Source organism: Bombina bombina, chromosome 9 (assembly GCF_027579735.1).
Source record: "Bombina bombina isolate aBomBom1 chromosome 9, aBomBom1.pri, whole genome shotgun sequence".
Classification (NCBI taxonomy): domain Eukaryota; kingdom Metazoa; phylum Chordata; class Amphibia; order Anura; family Bombinatoridae; genus Bombina; species Bombina bombina.
The window spans coordinates 173,711,138-173,737,688 of NC_069507.1; the positions used below are offsets into that span (position 1 = coordinate 173,711,138).

Consider the following 26,551-nt stretch of genomic DNA (forward strand, 5'->3'; position numbering starts at 1 on the left):
CTAAAATCATTTTCCTCATACAAACAGAAATCTTCATCTCTTTTCTGTTTCTGAGTAAATAGTACATACCAGCACTATTTCAAAATAACAAACTCTTGATTGAATAATAAAAACTACAGTTAAACACTAAAAAACTCTAAGCCATCTCCGTGGAGATGTTGCCTGTACAACGGCAAAGAGAATGACTGGGGTAGGCGGAGCCTAGGAGGGATCATGTGACCAGCTTTGCTGGGCTCTTTGCCATTTCCTGTTGGGGAAGAGAATATCCCACAAGTAAGGATGACGCCGTGGACCGGACACACCTATGTTGGAGAAACGATATTTTCCATAAAAACCGTTTGCCAAGAAAGTAGTGTCAACCAGCATAAACTAGCCCTGTTATGTAAGCTTGAAATTCCATACTTAGTCTCTGAATACAGCTTACCCTTCCCTCATGGGGATATTATCAGTCTTTTCTAGCATTATCACAGTCTTGTCTAGAAATAAATGACTGAACATACCTTATTGCAGCCTAACCTGCAAACCGTTCCCCCCAACTGAAGTTTTCTTGCACTCCTCAGTCCTTTGTGGGAACAGCAGTGGATTTTAGTTACAAAATGCTAAAATCATCTTCCTCCCTGCAGAAATCTTCATCTCCTTTCTGCTAGAGAGTAAATAGTACACACCGGTACCATTTAAAATAACAAACTCTTGCTTGTAGAAAATAAAAACTACATTTTTTCCACCACATTCACTTTACCCTTCCGATTGCTTAGAGCCGGCAAAGAGAATGACTGGGGGGGTGGAGCTAGAGGGGGAGCTATATAGACAGCTCTGCTGTGTGCTCTGTTTGCCACTTCCTGTTGGGAAGGAGAATATCCCACAAGTAAAGGATGAATCCGTGGACTCGATACATCTTACAAGAGAAACGGTACAAACCTCTATAATGTGTGTGTACATATATATATATATATATATATATATATATATATATAAAAGTTAGAGTCATTAGGAAAGGCACTCCATATACGAATATAACAGCCTCCAGGGTGCACTTCAAAAAATTATGCAGTACATATTCGTAGGAAAAAGGCACTGGTTCAAAATAAAACTTAACCTTTAATAAATTAAGTTAAAAATGCATGACGTTTCGGAGGTATTCCAACTCCTTTTTCAAATGCATGATACAGACATTTTGGATAATACAAAAAGCAGTATTGACCTCCGAAACGTCATGCATTTTTAACTTAATTTATTAAAGGTTAAGTTTTATTTTGAACCAGTGAGTGCCTTTTTCCTATGAATATATATATATATATATATATATATATATATATACACACACACATACACACATATACTGTACATAACTAGTATAACCATAGCTAAGTTTACATTATGTATATATTTACACATTTTTAAGAATTATTTTTTGGAATTAACTAACTGAATGACAGAACTGAGAGAATATTTCCAAATGACAGATGAAGGGTAAGTGCCAACTTTTGAACTGGAAACAGAGAGGCAGAAAGTGGAAACAAAATAATTATGTTTAAAAGGACCACAAGACTTCCAAGTTACCTCCCCAGTTAGGAATTATTTAAAACTACTTATGATCATGGACAGTCATTGGAGTCATAAATTAATTTTATATCAGAAAGCTCTCAATATGGATGTGAGCTAACCACAACTGATGTTACTGGCAATTACTATAATACTGGTGGGATATGGCTGATCTGCTGGATGGCAATTACTGGAATTCAGGTGGCTTTGTGCACGAGAAAATTATTAGAATGAAAAATAACAGAATTTATGTTTACCTGATAAATTACTTTCTCCAACGGTGTGTCCGGTCCACGGCGTCATCCTTACTTGTGGGATATTCTCTTCCCCAACAGGAAATGGCAAAGAGCCCAGCAAAGCTGGTCACATGATCCCTCCTAGGCTCCGCCTACCCCAGTCATTCGACCGACGTTAAGGAGGAATATTTGCATAGGAGAAACCATATGATACCGTGGTGACTGTAGTTAAAGAAAATAAATTATCAGACCTGATTAAAAAACCAGGGCGGGCCGTGGACCGGACACACCGTTGGAGAAAGTAATTTATCAGGTAAACATAAATTCTGTTTTCTCCAACATAGGTGTGTCCGGTCCACGGCGTCATCCTTACTTGTGGGAACCAATACCAAAGCTTTAGGACACGGATGAAGGGAGGGAGCAAATCAGGTCACCTAAATGGAAGGCACCACGGCTTGCAAAACCTTTCTCCCAAAAATAGCCTCAGAAGAAGCAAAAGTATCAAACTTGTAAAATTTGGTAAAAGTGTGCAGTGAAGACCAAGTCGCTGCCCTACATATCTGATCAACAGAAGCCTCGTTCTTGAAGGCCCATGTGGAAGCCACAGCCCTAGTGGAATGAGCTGTGATTCTTTCAGGAGGCTGCCGTCCGGCAGTCTCGTAAGCCAATCTGATGATGCTTTTAATCCAAAAAGAGAGAGAGGTAGAAGTTGCTTTTTGACCTCTCCTTTTACCAGAATAAACAACAAACAAGGAAGATGTTTGTCTAAAATCCTTTGTAGCATCTAAATAGAATTTTAGAGCGCGAACAACATCCAAATTGTGCAACAAACGTTCCTTCTTCGAAACTGGTTTCGGACACAAAGAAGGCACGACTATCTCCTGGTTAATGTTTTTGTTAGAAACAACTTTTGGAAGAAAACCAGGTTTAGTACGTAAAACCACCTTATCTGCATGGAACACCAGATAAGGAGGAGAACACTGCAGAGCAGATAATTCTGAAACTCTTCTAGCAGAAGAAATTGCAACCAAAAACAAAACTTTCCAAGATAATAACTTAATATCAACGGAATGTAAGGGTTCAAACGGAACCCCCTGAAGAACTGAAAGAACTAAGTTGAGACTCCAAGGAGGAGTCAAAGGTTTGTAAACAGGCTTGATTCTAACCAGAGCCTGAACAAAGGCTTGAACATCTGGCACAGCTGCCAGTTTTTTGTGAAGTAACACAGACAAGGCAGAAATCTGTCCCTTCAAGGAACTTGCAGATAATCCTTTCTCCAATCCTTCTTGAAGAAAGGATAGAATCTTAGGAATCTTTACCTTGTCCCAAGGGAATCCTTTAGATTCACACCAACAGATATATTTTTTCCATATTTTGTGGTAAATTTTTCTAGTTACAGGCTTTCTGGCCTGAACAAGAGTATCAATAACAGAATCTGAGAACCCTCGTTTTGATAAGATCAAGCGTTCAATCTCCAAGCAGTCAGCTGGAGTGAGACCAGATTCGGATGTTCGAACGGACCTTGAACAAGAAGGTCTCGTCTCAAAGGTAGCTTCCATGGTGGAGCCGATGACATATTCACCAGATCTGCATACCAAGTCCTGCGTGGCCACGCAGGAGCTATCAAGATCACCGACGCCCTCTCCTGATTGATCCTGGCTACCAGCCTGGGGATGAGAGGAAACGGCGGGAATACATAAGCTAGTTTGAAAGTCCAAGGTGCTACTAGTGCATCTACTAGAGTCGCCTTGGGATCCCTGGATCTGGACCCGTAGCAAGGAACCTTGAAGTTCTGACGAGAGGCCATCAGATCCATGTCTGGAATGCCCCATAGTTGAGTAATTTGGGCAAAGATTTCCGGATGGAGTTCCCACTCCCCCGGATGTAATGTCTGACGACTCAGAAAATCCGCTTCCCAATTTTCCACTCCTGGGATGTGGATTGCAGACAGGTGGCAGGAGTGAGTCTCCGCCCATTGAATGATTTTGGTCACTTCTTCCATCGCCAGGGAACTCCTTGTTCCCCCCTGATGGTTGATGTACGCAACAGTCGTCATGTTGTCTGATTGAAACCGTATGAACTTGGCCTTTGCTAGCTGAGGCCAAGCCTTGAGAGCATTGAATATCGCTCTCAGTTCCAGAATATTTATCGGTAGAAGAGATTCTTCCCGAGACCAAAGACCCTGAGCTTTCAGGGATCCCCAGACCGCGCCCCAGCCCATCAGACTGGCGTCGGTCGTGACAATGACCCACTCTGGTCTGCGGAAGGTCATCCCTTGTGACAGGTTGTCCAGGGACAGCCACCAACGGAGTGAGTCTCTGGTCCTCTGATTTACTTGTATCTTCGGAGACAAGTCTGTATAGTCCCCATTCCACTGACTGAGCATGCACAGTTGTAATGGTCTTAGATGAATGCGCGCAAAAGGAACTATGTCCATTGCCGCTACCATCAAACCTATTACTTCCATGCACTGCGCTATGGAAGGAAGAGGAACGGAATGAAGTGTTTGACAAGAGTTTAGAAGTTTTGTTTTTCTGGCCTCTGTCAGAAAAATCCTCATTTCTAAGGAGTCTATTATTGTTCCCAAGAAGGGAACCCTTGTCGACGGAGATAGAGAACTCTTTTCCACGTTCACTTTCCATCCGTGAGATCTGAGAAAGGCCAGGACTATGTCCGTGTGAGCCTTTGCTTGAGGAAGGGACGACGCTTGAATCAGAATGTCGTCCAAGTAAGGTACTACTGCAATGCCCCTTGGTCTTAGCACCGCTAGAAGGGACCCTAGTACCTTTGTGAAAATCCTTGGAGCAGTGGCGAATCCGAAAGGAAGCGCCACGAACTGGTAATGCTTGTCCAGGAATTCGAACCTTAGGAACCGATGATGTTCCTTGTGGATAGGAATATGTAGATACGCATCCTTTAAATCCACCGTGGTCATGAATTGACCTTCCTGAATGGAAGGAAGAATTGTTCGAATGGTTTCCATTTTGAACGATGGAACCTTGAGAAACTTGTTTAAGATCTTGAGATCTAAGATTGGTCTGAACGTTCCCTCTTTTTTGGGAACTATGAACAGATTGGAGTAGAACCCCATCCCTTGTTCTCCTAATGGAACAGGATGAATCACTCCCATTTTTAACAGGTCTTCTACACAATGTAAGAATGCCTGTCTCTTTATGTGGTCTGAAGACAATTGAGACCTGTGGAACCTCCCCCTTGGGGGAAGCCCCTTGAATTCCAGAAGATAACCTTGGGACACTATTTCTAGTGCCCAAGGATCCAGAACATCTCTTGCCCAAGCCTGAGCGAAGAGAGAGAGTCTGCCCCCCACCAGATCCGGTCCCGGATCGGGGGCCAACATTTCATGCTGTCTTGGTAGCAGTGGCAGGTTTCTTGGCCTGCTTTCCCTTGTTCCAGCCTTGCATTGGTCTCCAGGCTGGCTTGGCTTGAGAAGTATTACCCTCTTGCTTAGAGGACGTAGCACTTGGGGCTGGTCCGTTTCTACGAAAGGGACGAAAATTAGGTTTATTTTTGGCCTTGAAAGACCTATCCTGAGGAAGGGCGTGGCCCTTACCCCCAGTGATATCAGAGATAATCTCTTTCAAGTCAGGGCCAAACAGCGTTTTCCCCTTGAAAGGAATGTTAAGGAGTTTGTTCTTGGAAGACGCATCCGCTGACCAAGATTTCAACCAAAGCGCTCTACGCGCCACAATAGCAAACCCAGAATTCTTCGCCGCTAACCTAGCCAATTGCAAAGTGGCGTCTAGGGTGAAAGAATTAGCCAATTTGAGAGCACGGATTCTGTCCATAATCTCCTCATAAGGAGGAGAATCACTATCGATCGCCTTTACTAGCTCATCGAACCAGAAACACGCGGCTGTAGTGACAGGGACCATGCATGAAATTGGTTGTAGAAGGTAACCTTGCTGAACAAACATCTTTTTAAGCAAACCTTCTAATTTTTTATCCATAGGATCTTTGAAAGCACAACTATCTTCTATGGGTATAGTGGTGCGTTTGTTTAAAGTAGAAACCGCTCCCTCGACCTTGGGGACAGTCTGCATAAGTCCTTTCTAGGGTCGACCATAGGAAACAATTTTTTAAATATGGGGGGAGGGACGAAAGGTATACCGGGCCTTTCCCATTCTTTATTTACAATGTCCGCCACCCGCTTGGGTATAGGAAAAGCTTCTGGGAGCCCCGGGACCTCTAAGAACTTGTCCATTTTACATAGTTTCTCTGGGATGATCAAATTCTCACAATCATCCAGAGTGGATAATACCTCCTTAAGCAGAGCGCGGAGATGTTCCAACTTAAATTTAAATGTAATCACATCGGGTTCAGCTTGTTGAGAAATTTTCCCTGAATCTGAAATTTCTCCCTCAGACAAAACCTCCCTGGCCCCCTCAGACTGGTGTAGGGGCATTTCAGAACCATTATCATCAGCGTCCTCATGCTCTTCAGTATCTAAAACAGAGCAGTCGCGCTTACGCTGATAAGTGGGCATTTTGGCTAAAATGTTTTTGATAGAATTATCCATTACAGCCGTTAATTGTTGCATAGTAAGGAGTATTGGCGCGCTAGATGTACTAGGGGCCTCCTGAGTGGGCAAGACTCGTGTAGACGAAGGAGGGAATGATGCAGTACCATGCTTACTCCCCTCACTTGAGGAATCATCTTGGGCATCATTTTCAGTGTCACATAAATCACATTTATTTAAATGAGAAGGAACCTTGGCTTCCCCACATTCAGAACACAGTCTATCTGGTAGTTCAGACATGTTAAACAGGCATAAACTTGATAACAAAGTACAAAAAACGTTTTAAAATAAAACCGTTACTGTCACTTTAAATTTTAAACTGAACACACTTTATTACTGCAATTGCGAAAAAGTATGAAGGAATTGCACACCAAATTTGGAAGCTTTAACCCTTAAAATAACGGAACCGGAGCCGTTTTTAACTTTAACCCCTTTACAGTCCCTGGTATCTGCTTTGCTGAGACCCAACCAAGCCCAAAGGGGAATACGATACCAAATGACGCCTTCAGAAAGTCTTTTCTATGTATCAGAGCTCCTCACACATGCGACTGCATGTCATGCTTCTCAAAAACAAGTGCGCAATACCGGCGCGAAAATGAGGCTCTGCCTATGATTAGGGAAAGCCCCTAGAGAATAAGGTGTCTAAAACAGTGCCTGCCGATATTATTTAACAAAAATACCCAGATTAAATGATTCCTCAAGGCTAAATATGTGTAATATATGAATCGATTTAGCCCAGAAAATGTCTACAGTCTTAATAAGCCCTTGTGAAGCCCTTATTTACTGTCTGAATAAAAATGGCTTACCGGATCCCATAGGGAAAATGACAGCTTCCAGCATTACATCGTCTTGTTAGAATGTGTCATACCTCAAGCAGCAAAAGACTGCTCACTGTTCCCCCAACTGAAGTTAATTCCTCTCAACAGTCCTGTGTGGAACAGCCATGGATTTTAGTAACGGTTGCTAAAATCATTTTCCTCATACAAACAGAAATCTTCATCTCTTTTCTGTTTCAGAGTAAATAGTACATACCAGCACTATTTTAAAATAACAAACTCTTGATTGAATAATAAAAACTACAGTTAAACACTAAAAAACTCTAAGCCATCTCCGTGGAGATGTTGCCTGTACAACGGCAAAGAGAATGACTGGGGTAGGCGGAGCCTAGGAGGGATCATGTGACCAGCTTTGCTGGGCTCTTTGCCATTTCCTGTTGGGGAAGAGAATATCCCACAAGTAAGGATGACGCCGTGGACCGGACACACCTATGTTGGAGAAAATTAATATTTAATAAAAAAAGAAAGAAGACGTAAGTCCATCTGAAAAAATTAGGAAAACTTCTACAAAGAGACAGGTAAAGGGAAGAAAATATAAGAGAGAATTTTTTTTTTTAAGATTACCTTTTTTTTTTTTTATTTCTTTAATTCCACTATTTCAAGCCAAGACTATACCAACCTCTGTTGGCTTTAGAATGGAAGCATCTTCTTCTGAACAGTGCGCCGGGCGGGAGGCATTACCAATTCAATCTAGCTTGGCAAGTTGTGCAGTACTATGCAACGTGCATAGGGAGATTGTAATTTAACTCCTCCGTCGGTTTTCACTGATGTCCAGCCAGGCACTGTAGGGAGTTGAGGCGCGACGGGGATGACACCCTCATAGGAGATTAATTCGTGGTTGATTGTGTCAAGGACCACCAAAATCTTCTTGTGGATCACCAGTGGTCCATGGACCGCTTCTTTAAACAATACTTATTTATTACCAGCACAAGCACAGATATAATTTGCAGAAATATACTGGAAGCAATATGAGATACAAGTAATAAAAATAGAGGGCTCCAAGCATTGTACGTGCAGGACAGAAAAGAGGAGAACAAGAGGAAAGTGTGAGCAGAAAGAAAAAAAAGGTAGATGCATTATTTGTATTTACAATCTTTTGACCACATTACTGCCTTTTACTGAAAAATGTTGGAAATACATTATGAGACTTTATGCTGCATTTCAATTAAATTCAACACTGAACCATTTGGATGCACTTTCTAAAACAATTATAAACTTTCCCATATTTAAAGGGACATAACCAGCGCTCCTTTAGTCAAATAAATATATATTTAAAAAATTTTAAAAAAGGAAACAGATTGTAAAAAAAAAATTATAAGTTTTCTTGCAAAATGAGCACTTTGAAATTCTCAATGTAGCCTCTGCTTACAGCAAGATACGTGAGCAGACTTGCTGAGAACTTAAGTTGCATTCTGCCCCTTCTGAGCATGGGCAGAGACTGACCTCCTGTCTCTCTAGCTTTCACTGAATAGTAAACCAGCTCATGTTACTGTAAAAGATTTATGCCATCATGCTAGATATGCCATGATGGCACACACACACACACACACACACACACACACATATATATATATATATATATATATATATATATATATATATATGTGTGTGTTATGGATAAAGTCAGATATTGGGTAATCCTAGGATTACCTGGGTAAAACAGACATTACCCAAGCGGCTGTGGGTAAAGCCTGATGTAGATCAGAGTCATCAAGTCACTGCATAAAACATATATACGATGCAATTGTAATTCCCCCATCTTCACTATCTTTTTTTTTGCCTCTGCCTGGGGCAGGCAAGAAAATAGTGTAGATGGGGGGGGGGGGGGGATTACAGTACATCAGGCTTTACCCACAGCCGCTTGGGTAATTTCCGTTTTACCGGGGTTATCCTAGGATTACCTAGATTTATTACTTTACCCGTAACATATACACACATACACACACAAATATATACACATGCACACAAACATATACACACAGACACTAGATACTTACAGTGATTCTGTCACAAATTAAAAGGCTAACCCTTTCAGCTTTATATGTACAAAACCGTATATCTATAGGCAGAACAAAGTCTTTTAAGAGCTATCTGCTGTATTTATCCTATCAATCAAATAACTGAAATAATGAGCAGCAAAATTGGTCATGCCTCATGCAAACTGATGAAATAAAGGTTGTTAAAATCCATTACACTGACGCATTTAGAATCTGTATTGTTTCTAGTTTAATCCATGCCCGTGCCAAACTGAGCCTGGGGGTGGCATATACTCTGCATCAGCCCTGGAACAGAAAGTTACAAAAGTTCATGCTCAGCATGAATAAATGTCTTTAATGTATGCAGACAATGTATGCACTACAGAGCTGTCAGGAGTGAAATACTGTATTCATAATACACAAATAGTTCAAGTTTCTGCCGATTTATTTACCTATAAATAGTTTTACATAATAAGCGGAAATACTGCACAATATTACTGCACTATTAAAAAAAACAACCATGTATCTAAAGTTTACTTAAAATTGTTTGTCTCTTTATAAATATCTTATATAGGTAAATTCATTATTTATACTTTAACCCTTTGAGTGCTAAGCACTTTGCCATCTGGGTGCTAAGGTGATTTAAGTTTTTTTTTTTTTAATTTTATTTTTTTAAATATTTTTTTTTAACCTTTGTATATTTTTGTTCCCAGATTACCAAGATTTACACCATTGGAAAGGTTAGGCAGGTCTTAGGGGTCTGTAGCTGCTTAGATGCCTGAGATACAGGCATCTAAGAAGCATGCCCCCTTTCACTATACTTTGTATTGTAAATTTTTAATAAAGTTGCGCAATGACGTCATCACGTCATTGCGCGTGACGTCACCGCGCAAAAACATAATTTATGTAAGAACTTACCTGATAAATTCATTTCTTTCATATTAGCAAGAGTCCATGAGCTAGTGACGTATGGGATATACATTCCTACCAGGAGAGGCAAAGTTTCCCAAACCTCAAAATGCCTATAAATACACCCCTCACCACACCCACAAATCAGTTTAACGAATAGCCAAGAAGTGGGGTGATAAGAAAAAAAGTGCGAAAGCATAAAAAATAAGGAATTGGAATAGTTGTGCTTTATACAAAAAAATAATAACCACCACAAAAAGGGTGGGCCTCATGGACTCTTGCTAATATGAAAGAAATGAATTTATCAGGTAAGTTCTTACATAAATTATGTTTTCTTTCATGAAATTAGCAAGAGTCCATGAGCTAGTGATGTATGGGATAATAAATACCCAAGATGTGGAACTTCCACGCAAGAGTCACTAGAGAGGGAGGGATAAAATAAAGACAGCCAATTCCGCTGAAAAATAATCCACACCCCAAACAAAGTTTAAATCTTATAATGAGAAAAAAACTGAAATTATAAGCAGAAGAATCAAACTGAAACAGCTGCCTGAAGTACTTTTCTACCAAAGACTGCTTCAGAAGAAGAAAACACATCAAAATGGTAGAATTTAGTAAAAGTATGCAAAGAAGACCAAGTTGCTGCTTTGCAAATCTGATCAACCGAAGCTTCATTCCTAAATGCCCAGGAAGTAGAAACTGACCTAGTCGAATGAGCTGTAATCCTTTGAGGCGGAGTTCTACCCGACTCAACATAAGCATGATGAATCAAAGACTTTAACCAAGACGCCAAAGAAATGGCAGAGGCCTTCTGACCTTTCCTAGAACCAGAAAAGATAACAAATAGACTAGAGTCTTTCAGAAATCTTTAGTAGCTTCAACATAATATTTCAAAGCTCTTACTACATCCAAAGAATGTAATGATCTTTCCTTAGAATTCTTAGGATTAGGACACAATGAAGGAACCACAATCTCTCTACTAATGTTGTTAGAATTCACAACCTTAGGTAAAAATTTAAATGAAGTCCGCAACACTGCCTTATCTTGGTGAAAAATCAGAAAAGGAGATTCACAAGAAAGAGCAGATAACTCAGAAACTCTTCTAGCAGAAGAGATGGCCAAAAGAAACAAAACTTTCCAAGAAAGTAATTTAATATCCAGAGAATGCATACGTTCAAAAGGAGGAGCTTGTAGAGCTCCCAGAACCAAATTCAAACTCCAAGGAGGAGAAATTGACTTAATGACAGGTTTGATACGAACCAAAGCCTGTACAAAACAATGAATATTAGGAAGATTAGCAATCTTTCTGTTTAACAGCACAGAAAGAGCAGAAATTTGTCCTTTTAAGGAACTTGCAGACAAATCCTTATCCAGACCATCCTGAAGAAACTGTAAAATTCTAGGAATTCTAAAAGAATTCCAGGAAAATTGATGAGAAGAACACCAAGAAATGTAAGTCTTCCAGACTCGATAATATATCTTCCTAGACACAGATTTACGAGCCTGTAACATAGTATTAATTACGGAGTCAGAGAAACCTCTATGACTAAGAATCAAGCGTTCAATCTGCATACCTTCAAATTTAATGATTTGAGATCCTGATGGAAAAAACATAATTTATGCTTACCTGATAAATTTATTTCTCTTGTAGTGTATCCAGTCCACGGATCATCCATTACTTATGGAATATATTCTCCTTCCCAACAGGAAGCTGCAAGAGTCCACCCACAGCAAAGCTGCTATATAGCTCCTCCCCTAACTGCCATATTCAGTCATTCGACCGAAAACATGCAGAGAAAGGAAAAACCATAGGGTGCAGTGGTGACTGTAGTTCAAATGAGAAAATTACCTGCCTTAAAGTGACAGGGCGGGCCGTGGACTGGATACACTACAAGAGAAATAAATTTATCAGGTAAGCATAAATTATGTTTTCTCTTGTTAAGTGTATCCAGTCCACGGATCATCCATTACTTATGGAATACCAATACCAAAGCTAAAGTACACGGATGATGGGAGGGACAAGGCAGGTACTTAAACGGAAGTTACCACTGCCTGTAAAAAACCCTTTCTCCCAAAAATAGCCTCCGAAGAAGCAAGGTATCAAATTTGTTAAATTTGAAAAGTATGAAGCGCAGACCAAGACTCCGTCTTGTAAATCTGTTCAACAGAAGCCACATTTAAAAAAGGCCCAAGTGAAAACCACAGCTCTAGTAGAATGAGCTGTAATCCCTTCAGGAGGCTGCTGTCCAGCAGTCTCATAAGCTAAATGAATTATGCTTTTTAACCAAAAAGACAGAGAGGCTGCTGAAGTCTTTTGACCTCTCCTCTGTCCAGAATAGACAACAAACAAGGTGAACGTTTGATGAAAACTGTAGTAGCTTGTAAGTAAAACTTTAAAGCACAAACCACGTCCAATATTGTGTAATAGACGTTCCTTCTTTGAGGAAGGATTAGGATACAAGCATGGAACAACTATCTCTTGAGTGATGTACTTGTTAGATACCACCTTAGGAAAAAACCCAGGTTGGTACGCAGGACTACCTTATCCGTACGAAGGACCAGATAAGGAGAATCACATTGTAACACAGATAACTTGGAGACTCTACGAGTCGAGGAATTAGCTACCCAAAAGGAACTTTCCAAGATAAAGATTGATATCTATGGAACAAAAAAGGTTCAAACGGAACTTCTTGAAGAACCTTAAGAATCAGGTTTAAGCTCCATGGCGGAGCAACAGTTTTAAACACAGGCTTGGATCTAACCAAAGCCTGACCAAATGCCTGAACGTCTAGAATACCTGCCAGACGCTTGTGCAAAAAAATAGACAGAGTAAAAATCTGTCCCCTTTTAAGGAATTAGCTGACAACCCTTTTCTCAAAAAAATCTTGGAGAAAAGATAATATCCTGGGAATCCAGACTTTACTCCATGAGTAACCCTTGGATTCATAACAATCAGATATTTACACCATATTTATGTTCAATTTTCCTAGAGACAGGCTTTCATGTCTGTATTAAGGTATCAATGACTGACTCGGAGAAGCCATGCTTTGATAACATCAAGCGTTCAGTCTCCAGGCAGTCCATCTCAGATTGATTCTATTTAGATGGTTGAAAGGACCCTGAGGTAGAGGTACCTGTCTCTGAAGCAGAGACCGTGATGGAAAGGATGACATGTCCACCAGATCTGCATACCAGGTCCTGCGTGGCTACGCAGGCGCTGTCAAAAACACCAAAGCCCTCTCCTGCTTGGTCTTGACCTCCGGAGGAAATCCCACTCCCCCGGAAGAAAAGTCTGACGACTTAGAAAATCCACCTCCCAGTTCTCAACACCTGGGATATGGATAGCTGATAGACAAGAGTGAGTCTCTGTCCAGTAAATTATTGTAAGACTTCTAACATCGCTAGGGAACTTCTGTTCCCCCTTGATGGCTGATGTAAGCCACAGTCGTGTATATTGTCCGACTGAGTATGATGTACCTCAGAGTTGCTAACTGAGGCCAAGTCTGAAGAGCATGGAATATCACTCCCAGTTCCAGAATATTTATTAGAAGGAGGGTCTCCTCCTAAGTCCACTATCCCTGAGCCTTCAGGGAGTTCCAGACTGCATCCCAACCTAAAAGGCTGGCATCTATTGTAACAATTGTCCCATCTGACCTGCGGAAGGTCATACCCTTGGACAGATGGACCCGACATAGTCACCAGAGAAGAGAATCTCTGGTCTCTTGGTCCAGGTTTAACAGGGGGACAAATCTGTGTAATCCCCGTTCCTCTGACTGAGCATGCATAGTTGCAGCGGTCTGAAATGTAGACGTGCAAACGGTACTATGTCCCTTGCCGCTACCATTAAGCCGATTTCATTCATGTACTGAGCCACCGAAGGGCGCGGATGGGATGAAAAAAACAAAAAAAAAAAAAAACACGGCAGAAATTTAGAAACTTTGACAACCTGAACTCCGTCAGGTAAATTTTCATTTCTACAGAATCTATCAGAGTCCCTAGGAGGGAAACCCTTGAGATTGGGGATAGAGAACTCTTTCCTTGTTCACTTTCCACCCATGTGATCTCAGAAATGCCAGTACTACGTCCGTATGAGACTGGGCAATTTGGATGTTTGACGCCTGTATCAGGATGTCGTCTAAATAAGGGGCCACTTCTATGCCCCGCGGTCTAAGGACCGCCAAAGCGACCCCAGAACCTCCATAAAGATTCTTGGGGCTGTAGATATCCCAAAGGAAAGAGCTACAAACTGGTAATGCCTGTCTAGAAAGGCAAACCTGAAAAACGATGGTGATCTTTATGCATCACAATGTGAGGATAAGCATCCTTCAAATCCATTGTAGTCCTCTATTGACTCTCCTGGATCATAGTTAAGATGGTACGAATAGTTTCCATCTTAAATGACGGAATTCTGAGGAATTTGTTTAAGATCTTTAGATCCAAAATAGGTCTGAAGGTTCCCTCTCCTTGGGAACCACAAACAGATTTGAGTAAAAACTCTGTCCCTGTTCCTCTCTTGGAACTGGATGGATCTCGTACACAATGTAAGAATGCCTCCTTCTTTATCTGGTTTGCAGATAATTGTGAAAGGCAAAATCTCCCCTTTTTTTGGGGGGGAATCTTTGAAATCCAGAAGATATCTCTGGGATATAAATTCCAATGCCTAGGGATCCTGGGCATCTCTTGCCCACGCCTGGGCAAAGAATGAAAGTCTGCCCCCTATAGGATCCGTTACCGGATAGGGGTCCGTTCCTTCATGCTGCCTTAGAGGCAGCAACAGGCTCCTTGGCCTGCTTATCTTTGTTCCAGGTCCGATTGTCTCCAGACCGCCTTGGACTGAGCAAAAATTCCCTCTTGTTTTGCCTTAGAGGAAGAGGATGCCACACCTGCCCTGAAGTTTTTAAAAGGTAAGAAAATTAGACTTTTTTTTTTTTTTTTTCCCCCTTGATTTAGACCTATCCTGAGGAAGGGCATGACCTTTTCCTCCAGTGATATAAGCAATAATCTCCTTCAAACCAGGCCCGAATAGGGTCTGCCCCTTGAAGGGAAGTTAAGTAGCTTATTTATTAAAGTCACGACAGCTGACCATGATATAAGCCATAGCGCTCTGCGCGCCAGTATAGTAAAAAACAGAATTCTTAGCCGTTAGTCTAGTCAAATGAACAAGGCATCAGAAAACAAAGGAATTGGCTAGCATAAGCTTGTCAAATATATTCATCCAATGGAGTCGCTTAACTGTAAAGCCTCATCAAGAGACTCAACCCAGAACGCCGCAGCAGCAGTGACAGAAGCAATGTATGCAAGGGGCTGCAGGATAAAACCCTGTTGAATAAACATTTTTTATCCATTGGATCTAAAAAGCACAACTGTCCTCGTCAGAGGTAGTGGTACGCTAGCTAGAGTAGAAACTCTTCTCTCCACCTTAGGAACTGTCTGCCAGAAGTCCCGTGTGGTGGTAACTATTAGAAAACATTCTTCTAAAAAATAGGAGGGGAAGAGAACGGCACACCTGGTCTATCCCATTACTTATTAAAAAAAAATTTTTTAGTAAACCTCTTTAGGTATTGGAAAAACATCAGTACACACCGGCACTGCATATTATTTATCCAGTCTACACAATTTCTCTGGCCCTGCGATTGTACACATTCATTCAGAGCAGCCAAAGCCTCCCTGAGCAACAAGTGGAGGTTCTCAAGCATAAATTTTAAATGTAGAAATATCAGAATCAGGTTAAATCATCTTCCCTGAGTCAAAAAAAAAAAAAAAAAAATCACCCACAGACTAAGCATATTGTGAGGTAATATCATACATGGTTCTTAAAGCGTCTGTATGCTCTGTATCTACCCCCAGAGCTAACTGATTTCCTTTAATTTCAGGTAGTCTGACTAATACTGCTGCCAGAATATTATTCACCACCTTTGCCATGTCTTGTAAAATAAACGCTATGGGCGCCCTTGATGTACTTGGCGCCATTTGAGCGTGAGTCCCTGAAGCGGGAGTCGAAGGGTCTGACACGCGGGGAGAGTTAGTCGGCATAACTTTCTCCTCGACAGAATCCCCTGGTAAAGAAACGCTATGGGTGCCCTTGATGTACTTGGCGCCATTTGAGCGTGAGTCCCTAAAGCGGGAGTCAAAAGGTCTGACACGTGGGGAGAGTTAGTCGGCATAACTACCCCCACGACAGAATCCTCTGGTGATAATGTTTTTAAAGACAAAAAATGATCTTTATTGTTTAACATGAAATCAGTACATCTGGTACACATTCTAAGATGGGGTTCCACCATGGCTTTAAAACATAATGAACACAGAGCTTCCTCTATGTCAGACATGTTAGAACAGACTAATAATGAGACTAGTAAGCTTGGAAAACACTTTAAATCAAGTTAACAAGCAAATATATAAAACGTTACTGTGCCTTTAAGAGAAACAAATTTTGCCAAAATTTGAAATAACAGTGAAAAAAGGCAGTTAAACTAACAAAATTTTTACAGTGTATGTAACAAGTTAGCAGAGCATTGCACCCACTTGCAAATGGATGATTAACCCCTTAATACAAAAAACAGATTAACAAAACGAAAAATATGTTTTAAACAGTCATAACAGCTCCTACTTTTGAAGCCCTTTTGAGCCCTTCAGAGATGTCCTATAGCATGCAGGGGACTGCTGAGGGAAGCTGAATGTCACTGTTTGTAATTTTAACTGCACCAACTGTAACTTTTATACTATAACAGTGGAAAGCCTCAGGAAACTGTTTCTATGCAAAATTTAAGCCAGCCATGTGGAAAAAACTTAGGCCCCAATAAGTTTTATCACCAAACATATGTTAAAAAACGATTAAACATGCCAGCAAACGTTTTAAAACACATTTTTACAAGAGTATGTATCTCTATTAATAAGCCTGATACCAGTCGCTATCGCTGCTTTTAAGGCTTTACTTACATTACTTCGGTATCAGCAGTATTTTCTTAGTCAATTCCATTCCTAGAAAAATATTTTACTGCACATACCTTATCTGCAGGAAAACCTGCACGCCATTCCCCCTCTGAAGTACCTCACTCCTCAGAATGTGTGAGAACAGCAAATGGATCTTAGTTACGTCTGCTAAGATCATAGAAAAACGCAGGCAGATTCTTCTTCCAAATACTGCCTGAGATAAACAGCACACTCCGGTGCCATTTAAAAATAACAAACTTTTGATTGAAGAATAAACTAAGTAGAAAGCACCACAGACTCTCACAACCTCCTATCTATGTTGAGGCTTGCAAGAGAATGACTGAATATGGCAGTTAGGGGAGGAGCTATATAGCAGCTTTGCTGTGGGTGGACTCTTGCAGCTTCCTGTTGGGAAGGAGAATATATTCCATAAGTAATGGATGATCCGTGGACTGGATACACTTAACAAGAGAAATGGGCCTTGAGATAGAAGGTCTGGTCTTAACGGAAGAGTCCAAGGTTGGCAACTGGCCATCCGAACAAGATCCGCATACCAAAACCTGTGAGGCCATGCTGGAGCCACCAGCAGTACAAACAAACGCTCCTTTAGAATCTTGGAAATCACTATTGGAAGAAGAACTAGAGGCGGAAAGATATAAGCAGGATGATACTTCCAAGGAAGCGACAATGCATCCACTGCCTCCACCTGAGGATCCCTGGATCTGGACAGATACCTGGGAACTTTCTTGTTTAGATGAGAAGCCATCAGATCTATTTCTGGAAGACCCCAGATCTGAAGAAATACCTCTGGGTGAAGAGACCATTCGCCCGGATGCAACGTCTGGCGACTGAGATAATCCGCTTCCCAATTGTCTATACCTGGGATGTGAACCGCAGAAATTAGACAGGAGCTGGATTCCGCCCATACAAGTATTCGAGATACTTCTTTCATAGCCAGAGGACTGTGAGTCCCCCCTTGATGATTGATATATGCCACGGTTGTGACATTGTCCGTCTGAAAACAAATGAACGATTCTCTCTTCAGAAGAGGCCATGACTGAAGAGCTCTGAAAATCGCACGGTGTTCCAAAATGTTGATTGGTAATCTCGCCTCCTGAGATTCCCAAACCCCCTGCGCTGTCAGAGACCCCCATACCGCTCCCCAACCTGTCAGACTCGCATCTGTTGAGATCACAGTCCAAGTTGGAAGAACAAAAGAAGCCCCTTGAATTAAACGATGGTGATCTGTCCACCATGTCAGAGAGTGTCGTACAATCTGATTTAAAGATATTAACTGTGATATCTTTGTATAATCCCTGCACCACTGGTTCAGCATACAGAGCTGAAGAGGTCGCATGTGAAAACGAGCAAAGGGGATCGCGTCCGATGCAGCAGTCATAAGACCTAGAATTTCCATGCATAAGGCTACCGAAGGGAATGATTGAGACCAAAGGTTTCGACAGGCTGAAATCAACTTCAGGAAGATAGAAAAACAAGGGGCGCCAACATAGTGTGAATCAGTTTGGAACACTGGAAAACAGTAGTTGTAATAAAATCTACTCACAAGTGGAGTGGCACCTAGAACCAACTGGGTGCAAACAGGCAGGCTGACATTCAGGACCAGCAGTCAGTACGCTGGGGGTCTCACCCGGGAGACCTATGGATGGGTCAAATGAGATAGATGGAGTTGGCTGTGAGTCGTCTGGTGAGCCGGATCGCCACTGTGGAAGTCCAAAGGGCTATGTTGTTTATCCCAAAAGGTAGCTGCTCACACGATCAGCCTGGTTTCCAAACGAGTTTCCAATATCAGTGTATGGAACAAACGGATATAAACAATACTAGGTATAACCACTGCAAACAGTAGTAATATTAAAAAGGCACAGAAAACCGGGTCTGTCTAAAAACAAGTATTTAATTGCTACGCGTTTCTCAGTCCGTAAAGGACCGTTTCCTCAGGCATATACAAAGGTGTTCAACAGGCTACCATTTATACCTGACAGTGACCCGGAATCTAATGTGGAGGTCATCTCCAAAAAATTGACAATAAAATGTTAAAAAACAAAAATACAATATAAAATTGAACATGTATCAAAATTGTGTTTGAGCAGCAATCAGATAATATATTCATATCATGCAAAAAACAAAAAGAACAACAGAAAAACAACATGTATTTGCATTGATGAGTAACACCTGTGATAGTGTTTCTGAAAAAGTGCTAAACCTGTGTATGTATCCTATCCTATAGATAAACATGTTGTCACCTCATAAGACTATTGGGTTATATGAAAATAAGATCAAAATGGTGACTGTTGTTTGGTGTGCAAAACAAATCTGTATATAATCAATAAAGAATATATAAAAGCTAGAAAAAATATAAGAGCTAGAAAAAATATATATACATATGTTTTCCTCTGGGTTGGGCTCGAACCCTTGACCTTATGTATGCTAGGCTTTTACTGATCTAAAAGAGCTATTCAGATATGACAACAAATGAGATTGATATCACTCACAATATACCAAACAATAGTAGATATTATGGATGTATTAGAAATATGAGTTTGCAGAAAACATTGTTCTTGTAAAGAGCCCTCATATCTTATTTTTTTTAAAATAAAAATAAGATGGTTATGTTCGATAGGTTCTAGATAGAACAAGAAAAATGGTCTTTTATGTGTCTAGACAATAATTTAAGGAACGCTATCTCAAACTGGCGGTCCTAAATATAAATTGAATGTCTATGTGAATGTAAAAAGAGTTGAATGAAGATTAATAGAAGAATATAGCAATCCTTGTTTGGAGAGATATAATTGCGCTATATGCTAACTGTTATAAAAATGGTAAAAAATGGTTCGTAAAAAAACTAGTTGGAAATATAAAAAATATATGTATATATTAAAAAATATATTGATATACTACTAAAAAAGTATATATATATATATATATATAATAAGGACCTTCGTTTAAAGCATATATTTTTTCTAAATGCTAGCTGTGAAGGTTCTAGTAATACTGCTCATGATATTCTTTTTCTAAACTCATATTGATAATAAATTGTTTCAATTGTTTTGGGTGGTATACGAACCCGTGTCTATATATGTAAGGACCCTATGTTTAGTCCGATGAGCTATCTGGAAATAGCAAAGTATATAGGAATCTTAGTGTGGTTGACTCTACACTAATCGGTATAATATGAAATAATAATATATGAAATCAACTTCAGACGTCTCTTGTCCGTCAGAGACAAAATCATGGACACTGAATCTATTTGGAAACCTAAAAAGGTTACCCTTGTCTGAGGAATCAAAGAACTCTTTGGTAAATTGATCCTCCAACCATGTTCTTGAAGAAACGACACAAGTCGATTCGTATGAGATTCTGCTAAATGTGAAGACTGAGCAAGTACCAAGATATCGTCCAAATAAGGAAATACCACAATACCCTGTTCTCTGATTACAGATAGAAGGGCACCGAGAACTTTTGAAAAAATCCTTGGAGCCATTGCTAGGCCGAACGGCAAAGCCACAAATTGGTAATGCTTGTCTAGAAAAGAGAATCTCAGAAACTGAAAGTGATCTGGATGAATCAGAATATGCAGATATGCATCCTGCAAATCTATTGTGGACATATAATGCCCTTGCTGAACAAAAGGCAGAATAGTCCTTATAGTTACCATTTTGAATGTTGGTATCCTTACATAACGATTCAATATTTTTAAATCCAGAACTGGTCTGAAGGAATTCTCCTTCTTTGGTACAATGAATAGATTTGAGTAAAACCCCAGCCCCTGTTCCAGAACTGGAACTGGCACAATTACTCCAGCCAACTCTAGATCTGAAACACATTTCAGAAATGCTTGAGCCTTCACTGGATTTATTGGAATGCGAGAAAGAAAAAATCTTCTTGCAGGAGGCCTTACCTTGAAACCTATTCTGTACCCTTGTGAAACAATGTTCTGAATCCAAAGACTGTGAATCGATTTGATCCAAATTTCTTTGAAAAATCGTAATCTGCCCCCTACCAGCTGCGCTGGAATGAGGGCCGCACCTTCATGTGGACTTGGGAGCTGGCTTTGGCTTTCTAAAGGGCTTGGATTTATTCCAGACTGGAGACGGTTTCCAAACAGAAACCGTTCCTTTAGGGGAAGGATCAGGCTTCTGTTCCTTATTCTGACGAAAGGAACGAAAACGATTAGCAGCCCTATATTTACCTTTAGATTTTTTATCCTGAGGTAAAAAAGTTCCTTTTCCCCCAGTAACAGTTGAAATAATAGAATCCAACTGAGAACCAAACAATTTATTACCTTGGAAAGAAAGGGAAAGCAAAGTTGACTTAGAAGACATATCAGCATTCCAAGTTTTAAGCCATAAAGCTCTTCTAGCTAGAATAGCTAAAGACATATACCTGACATCAACTCTGATGATATCAAAGATGGCATCACAAATAAAGTTATTAGCATGTTGAAGAAGTTTAACAATGCTATGAGTATTATGATCTGACACTTGTTGCGCCAAAGCCTCCAACCAAAAAGTGGAAGCTGCAGCAACATCAGCCAAAGAATTAGCAGGCCTAAGAAGATTACCTGAACATAAATAAGCTTTCCTTAGAAAGGAATCAATCTTCCTATCTAAAGGATCCTTAAAGGAAGTACTATCTGCCGTAGGAATAGTAGTACGCTTAGCAAGAGTAGAGATAGCCCCATCAACTTTAGGGATTTTGTCCCAAAACTCTAATCTGTCAGATGGCACAGGATACAATTTCTTAAATCTTTTAGAAGGAGTAAAAGAATTACCCAGATTATTCCATTCCCTATAAATTACTTCAGAAATAGCATCAGGGACAGGAAAAACTTCCGGAATAACTACAGGAGGTTTAAAAACCGAATTTAAACGCTTATTAGATTTAGTATCAAGAGGACTAGAATCCTCAATTTCTAAAGCGATTAAAACTTCTTTAAGTAAAGAACGAATAAATTCCATTTTAAATAAATATGAAGATTTATCAGTGTCAATATCTGAGACAGAATCCTCTGAACCAGAAAAATCCTCATCAGAAACAGACAAATCAGAATGATGATGTTCATTTATAAATTCATCTGAGAAATGAGAAGTTTTAAAAGACCTTTTACGCTTACTGGAAGGAGGAATAACAGACATAGCCTTCCTAATAGATTTAGAAACAAAATCTCTTATATTAACAGGAACATCCTGAGTATTAGATGTTGATGGAACAGCAACAGGTAATGGAATATTACTAATGGAAATTTTATCTGCATTAGCAAGTTTATCATGACATTCATCACAAACTACAGCCGGAGGAACAGATACCACAAGTTTACAACAAATGCACTTAACTTTGGTAGGACCAGCATCAGGCAGCGTTTTTCCAGAAGTAGCTTCTGATCCAGGGTCAATCTGAGACATCTTGCAATATGTAAGAGAAAAAACAACATATAAAGCAAAATCTATCAAATTCCTTAAATGACAGTTTCAGGAATGAGAAAAAATGCCAATGAACAAGCCTCTAGTAACCAGAGGCAAAAGAAAAATGAGACTTAAATAATGATAAAAAAAAAAAAGGTGGAGACAAAAATGACGCCCACTTTTTTTTTAGCGCCAAAAAAGACGCCCATATTATTGGCGCCCAAATGCTTTCGGCGCCAAAAATGACGCCACATCCGGTGACGCCGACACTTTTGGCGCAAAACGTCAAAAAATGACGCAATCACGAACAACTTCCGGCGACAAGTATGACGCCGGAAATGACAAAGAAATTTTTTGCGCCAAAAAAGTCTGCGCCAAGAATGACGCAATAAAATGAAGCATTTTCAGCCCCCGCGAGCCTAACAGCCCACAGAGAAAAAAAGTCAATTTAAAGGTAAGAAAAAAATTGATAATTCATATGCATTATCCCAAATAATGAAACTGTATGTCTGAAATAAGGAATATTGATCATCCTGAATCAAGGCAAATAAATGTTTAAACACAAATATTTAGAACTTTTACATAAAAGTGCCCAACCATAGCTTAGAGTGTCACAAAAAATAAGACTTACTTACCCCAGGACACTCATCTACATGTAGTAGAAAGCCAAACCAGTACTGAAATGAGAATCAGTAGAGGTAATGGTGTATATATAAGAGTATATCGTCGATCTGAAAAGGGAGGTAAGAGATGAATCTCTACGACCGATAACAGAGAACCTATGAAATAGACCCCGTAGAAGGAGACCATTGAATTCAAATAGGCAATACTCTCCTCACATCCATCTGACATTCACTGCACACTTAAAGGAAAACCGGGCTCCAGCCTGCTGCGAAGCGCATATCAACGTAGAATCTAGCACAAACTTACTTCACCACCTCCATAGGAGGCAAAGTTTGTAAAACTGATTAGTGGGTGTGGTGAGGGGTGTATTTATAGGCATTTTGAGGTTTGGGAAACTTTGCCCCTCCTGGTAGGAATGTATATCCCATACGTCACTAGCTCATGGACTCTTGCTAATTTCATGAAAGAAATGTGAAGCCCCGGCAATGCCTGTCACTATGCAGGCCCGATCACCGGGGTAGGAGCAGATGGGAGCCCCCAGATCTCCCTCAAGGTGGGAGAGTGCTAGTGACGGCTCTGAGCCGTCGATGGCACCAGAATGGGAAACTCTGCGACGGCTCAGAGCCATCTTTAGCACTCAAGGGGTTAATAAATGTGGAGAACACTGGAATAAAAAATGGCAGCTTTCCTTGCTGATACAGGAAACATTAAAAAACACAGAGTTCATTAGTTCTTATCCATCCACCTCTGCATATGAGACATGGCCCTTCACCTTTCTGTTAGGGAAAACAATATGCAAAGATGAGCAGCTATGTCTCAGTCTCTCTACTCTGACTTTTACTAAATTATCCAGTTCTCACTGTGCCCCACTTTTGCCACTTCAGTACCTCACACAGAGTGGCATGGGGTTTACAAAGTACTGGGAACAAATAAGACTCATTAAATAAGTTACATCATGAAACACACTGACATTGCTTATATAAAATAAGAAATGCACATAATGTGTGAAATAAATAATACAAAGTATATTTTATTGTTCTTCAATATAAAAAAGGAGACATTGACTAACTGGTACTGAATAACTGTGACTAAATCTATGTGTCAGTATAGTGTGTTTTAAAACTGTATTTGACAAATCAATCAAGTATAACCGATCCTACAAATCACTGTATGACATTCTGGGAAGGTGAATCCTGTGTATAAACATATTTAGAAACACTATTATCCAGCATCAACACCACTACCACATACCACAAATAATTTACACTATTAAAGGAACAGTCTACACCAGAATTAATTTTTATTGTTTAAAAAGATAGCTAATCCCTTTATTACCCATTCCCCGGTTTTGTATAACGACCATTATTATATTAATATATGTTTTACCTCTGTGATTACCTTGTATCTAAGCCTCTGCAGACTGCCCCTTATCTCAGAGCTTTTGACAGACATGCAGTTTAGCCAATCAGTGCAGACTCCTAAATAACCCCACGGGAGTGAGCACAATTTTATTTATATGGCACACATGAACTAGTACAGTCTAACTGTGAAAAACTTTCAAAATGCTCTGAGCTAAGAGGCGGTTTTCAACTGTTTAGAAATCAGTTTGAGCTTATCTAGGTTTAGCTTTTCAAAAATTTCAAAAAGGGAACAAAGCAAATGTAATGATAAAAGTCAATTGGAAAGTTGTTTAAAATTACATGCTCTATCTGAATCATGAAATTTTAATTTTGACTTGACTGTCCCTTTAAGTCAGAATTTGGGTATAAACCTGGAATATATCATTCTAATAAGAACATGGGGTGCATTGTATAGAGAGCTGAGATCATTAAAATAACATCACAAGCATTGAAGTCAAAGGGCCATAATAGTCGAAAAATGACTTGCTCTTGGATAAATGGTGGTTTCCGCCTGGGACCGGCAGTGCTCTATGGACCCTGACCAGTACTTTTACTGAGTATTTAACAATTGCAGGGGTTGAACATACGGTAGTGCAGGGTTGATAGTCTTAAAATTAAATACTCTAACAAATTAGTGCATGCACTTTATCTACAATGATGTCCCTTTAAAGGGATAGAAAGGTCAAAATTGAAATGTGCATAGGTGAATGTAAATTTTAAATATTGTTCAAATAGCCTAAATGTTTCTAGTAAAAGTCATTACTGTTTTGCAGCAGCATACACACATATGCTGTGAGGGCCCATGCACCAGTATTTACTACACCTTCTCAGAGAGTCAGCAGTGGTTTGTATGACACAAATTAAGTCTTCGCTGACACAATACACACCGCTGTCCGTCAGCTTTATGAATCCTGATGTCCTAGTCACATGTAGCATATGTGCATATGTCGCTGAAACAGTAATAACGTTTACCAGAAGTGTTTTTGCTAATGGAAGTATATTGGACAAATGCTTCTATTTAAAACTAAAATGTACCCATGCACATTTCAGTTTTGACCTTTCTATCCATTTAAGGCCTTAAAAAATATTTTATTTTTACAGCATTGATTATTGTTGGTTACAGGTTTAGCAATCAAACAAAATAATAGTATTCTAATTTGCAGTGTATCCATGTGTATTGTCTAAATATTTATAAACTGCATAAAAAGGACATATTCAATAAAATCCAATCCAATAATGATTCTTATTGCACTATTGCTTGTTTATAACTATGTTCTCTACCACAGCAAAGAGGTTAAACACATAGTGAAAGTCGGCGGCTCCAAAGCACCACTGTTTTGATGATTCTAAGATCAACAAATCTGTGCCCAGCTCAGGAGCGGAAGTGTATTGCTGCCCCTTTAGTTGTATATTAACCCTTTTCCAGCATTTAACACATAAGGATAGACACACAATAGTGCTACAAGTAAATGTCCTAACACAGAGCATATTTTTGTATTATGGCTTTATGTCCCTTTAAAGGGACCCTTCAAGTCAAAATTAAAGGGACACTGAACGCAAAAATTTTCTTTCATGATTCAGATAGAGCATGCAATTTTAAGCAACTTTCTAATTTACTCCTATTATCCATTTTTTCATTCTCTTGCTATCTTTATTTGAAAAGCAAGAATGCAAGTTTAGAAGCCGGACCATTTTTGGTTCACAACCTTGGTTGTGCTTGCTGATTGGTGGCTAAATGTACCCACCATTTAACAAGTGCTGTCCAGTTTCTAAACCAAAAATTGGCTGGCTCCTTAGCTTAGATGCATTCTTTTTCAAATAAAGATAGCAAGAGAACAAATAAAATCATGAAAGAAAAAAATTGGGTTTAGTATCCCTTTGAACTTTCATGATTCACATACAGCATGCAAGTTTAAACAACTTTCCAATTTACTTCCATTAACAAAATGTGCAGTGTCTTTATATATATTTACACTTTTTGAGTCACCAGTTCCTACTGAGCATGTGCAAGAATTTGCAGCATATATGTATATGCATTTGTGATTGGCTAATGGCTGTCACATGATACAGGGGGAGTTGAAATAGATAACTTTGAAATTGGTCAGAAAAAAAAAATGTACTGCACATTTGAAGTTCAGACT

At 39.8% G+C, this 26,551-nt stretch overlaps 1 protein-coding gene across 1 annotated transcript in view; it reads right to left on the bottom strand.

The window, feature by feature from the left end:
* Nucleotides 1-26,551, bottom strand: part of ARMH3 (armadillo like helical domain containing 3) — a 561,581-nt gene that overhangs the window by 274,518 nt on the left and 260,512 nt on the right. The window lies entirely within an intron of this gene.